Source organism: Gossypium raimondii, chromosome 5, assembly GCF_025698545.1.
Source record: "Gossypium raimondii isolate GPD5lz chromosome 5, ASM2569854v1, whole genome shotgun sequence".
NCBI lineage: Eukaryota > Viridiplantae > Streptophyta > Magnoliopsida > Malvales > Malvaceae > Gossypium > Gossypium raimondii.
Window position 1 is genome coordinate 30705497 of NC_068569.1, and position 3531 is coordinate 30709027.

The following is a 3531-nucleotide window of genomic DNA, read 5'->3' on the forward strand; positions in this document are numbered from 1 at the left end:
TTTCACTGGTTTTTAGGCTTTGTAAATTTCCTTTGAATGCACTTGAATATTTATGCATTTTTATTAGTTTCAATTTTATATTCAAAATAAATTATTAGCTTCATTTTAGTACTCATTTATGACTAATGTTGACCCACCACTTTATGAGTAAAAATATATTTTCTATAAAAATTTGGGAGTATAAAAATATTTTATTAAAAAATAAGTATATTTTAGTGAGTATTAATAATGTTTAAATTTTTAGTGGTTATTTTTAAATTAAATGACTTAAATGGCCTAAATTTGTTTCTCTCACGTTCCTTTTCTTTGTCTTTTTTTTTTTTTCTTTTTCAGTCTCATTTTCAATCGCTTTGGCGGTGATTTCTAAGGCAGTTTAGATTTGATTAGTTACCACCATGTGAAAGTTTGTAGATAAATAAAAGTTAGATTCTGTTTTTTTTCAAGTAGTAGTAATTTTAGTTTTGGTTTTAGTTTTTAGTTTACTCTGTTTTTTTTTAAAGTTGTGTTGATTTTTATTTTCTTTTAGGTTTAAGATTTTTCATTTTTAGTTATAATCATGCATATATAGGATTTGTCTAAGTAAAGATGTCACTAGATCTATTAGGAACTGTTATCGAAATATTTTGTCATATGATAGAATACTATGATGGTGATTGCAAGAATGGACTTTAAGACGATGAGGAGGAAAGATCATTTGAGACTTAGTTTTTCATGCATTACTAATGCGGTGAAGTCTCTTGAGAGCGTTTGGCAAAGGTTAGTTGGTTTGCCAGAGTTCATCACTGGATTATCTAATGATGGCAATGTGATGATACAAGTATCTGTGGTTGATCAAAATAATGTATCTACAATTTGTTTCAAAACCTTCCAAGGTTGTAATTACTTTCAGTCTATCTTTCTCTTCAGTTGGATTCTTTTTACAGATGATGGTATTTGTTTAGCAATTTATAGTGTTTTATTGTGGTCTATACTATATCTCATGTCTATGTGTAACTATTTTTTAGGAGTCTTAGAAATTATTTTTGCTAAAAAAACCTAAAAGGCCTAATTTTATTTCAATATTTTAAATCTAATTTAGTGTTTTTCTTTTTTCATTTTTGTCTTTTTCCTCCGGTAGTTTGGCGGCATTGATTTATGACACTGAACTATTATATTGGGGCTATAAGTTAAATGTAAATCAATTCAGTTCATGTGATATAAAATTTAAGTATGATTATGAATAAGGGAGGCTAATGAGGCATTGGGTTAATGGCAAAATAGAGGGTATGAGAATATTTGAAGTTTCAGGTTGGAGTCCACCTTTATATAAATGTATGGATTTTTTTTCCCTAAATTTATTCTAGTAAGTTAAGTGATTTAAATTAAGTTAGTTATTCAATTGAGTGTTTATAATGATCAATTCGAATTAAAACTGTTGATATCACGGTAGTTGGTCCTGTTCAGGTACCAATTATACCAACCTATACATTTCGTCTTGGACATAAACCGGAACCATGGAGCATAAGTTTCATTCTGGTTTAGATTCTAGCCTATTACACTTGTATCGGCATATTTGGAGATATTTCACTTGTACCCGCCGAAAATGAAGTTGTAGTCAAAACCTGGATAACTTTGTTTTTCCCTCGACACTATGGTCTCTGTCTCTTCCTGTCTCTTTTCCCTCCATTTTGGGCCCCTGCAATTAAACGTAAGAAGAAATAGAGGTTATCTAAATCTCTATTTTGGTGTTTCGCTAGTACTATCGATGATGAAACAGACAATAATGAGAGAAAGAGCAGCAATGAAAACAAAAAATTGAAATAAAATAATTAGGGTAATCGTTTTATCCTTACAAGCTATAGGGTTTTTAATGATTTGTTGGGTTTAAAAATTATAGGCCGACAATAAATTTTGCATAATAAGTTCAGCCCAAAAAAAAAACTCAAATTGGTATAATATTTTATAAAAATATTAAATTGTTGAAATGTTATTAATTAATTGAAAAGAGACATAAATAATGTGAGAAAATGGTCTATAAAATAATTTCTCCATGGACGAATGTATAATAATTTAATGTCTTTAAATTTTGATAAAGTGGTAAAATTTTATTAGTGCATAAAAATCTTTAGATTATCCTTATCTAAGTTATTCCCTAAAAAGAAACAAATCTTTTTTTTATTCATTAATTAGATAGAAAGGAAATAAAAAGCTAAAAATATTGAGGTTGCATAATGAATCATCAGTACCTAAATGAGGGCTCAAACTGTACATACCAGCACTAACCTGCAAGGCATAGAAGGGACGAATTAACTTTTTTCCTTCTAAACAAAAAACACAGAAACATCATAGAAAAAAAAAAAGAAGAGAGAGCCGTTCATCTTCAACTCTCTGCAAATCCTAAAAACACATTATGAGCTTACCATCCAAATCATCTTCAACCCTCATCCCTCACCATCACCATAGTCATTCACCCATTACCTTACGATAATCAACACAACCTCATTACCATCATTTTCCAAAGCTCCACCTATTTCTAAACCCATCACCATTTCCCTCAACCTTCACTAACTCCAACCTTCATCACCAAATTCCAGCATTACCATTATGCTCATTCCTTCCCGTCACTTAAACCTTGAACCCTCACCAACCTAATTAATAATAGCCCACTGCCTCTGCCATTTACAACATCGACCAGCCCTCTCCATCACCATCTCAACCCACGACTCTTACCACCTAAAGCTCCCACAAACAACACCCTCAAAATCGCATCGAAACCCACTGCCTCTTGCATCAACGTGACTGAACCATAGTCACCATATCGTTTGTAGCGGCGCTCAGTTTCTCTTCTTTTTTTTTTTTTTTTGTAGGGCAAAGGAAAAAGAAAAAAAAGAATCCTTCTTTTGGAATTGTTGTTTTAATACTAGAAATTCCTCCTTAACTTTTCAGTTAAGCCCAACAGCATGAAAGCAGTCCAGTCCAGCACATCAGTTCACTCATTCCAACAGCAACAATACCTTTGGGCTTTGATATAATCTCCCTCTTATTTACTTTTACAGCCCAATTATTCATTATGATGCAAATATTTGCTTTGTTTGGAAAATTTGAATTAAATACGGTTCATTGATTTGCCCCATTATTATATTATCGTGCATGTTTTTCCTTAATGGAATAGCTGTTGATGTTCCCATTTCTTTAAAATAATTTTTGGTATTTCCATTTGGTCATTTTAGGATGCATTTGTTGATGTGCATGCTGATCAATTTACATTATAAATTTTCTAACTTATTAATCAAGACTTAGTTTTATTTTGACTTAGTTTTATTTTGATCCAGATGGTTGTTGTCTCGTTACTACTTGTAATGCTCTAAGAACATTGATAATAAACTACTTGGTGAGAGCCTAATTGAACGTGGTGTTTCGTCACTTGTTTCGTTTCCGTAAGACCTCAGCAATTAACGGTAAAATTTGATCAAAGAACAAGCTCAAGTGAAAAATGTGGTTGAAGCGACTAAAAGGCATACCCAAACTCAAGTAATTGATAACTATGTAACG

General features: G+C 31.4%; 1 long non-coding RNA gene across 1 annotated transcript; it reads right to left on the bottom strand.

Moving 5' to 3' along the window:
• Positions 1 to 1390: 1390 nt before the first annotated feature.
• On the bottom strand, positions 1391 to 2883 carry LOC128041413 (uncharacterized). Its single transcript, XR_008196430.1, has 3 exons — positions 2400 to 2883; positions 2226 to 2262; positions 1391 to 1675 (listed from the first exon to the last, which is right to left on the bottom strand). It is a non-coding gene; the product is annotated as an uncharacterized LOC128041413 (long non-coding RNA).
• Positions 2884 to 3531: the final 648 nt, after the last annotated feature.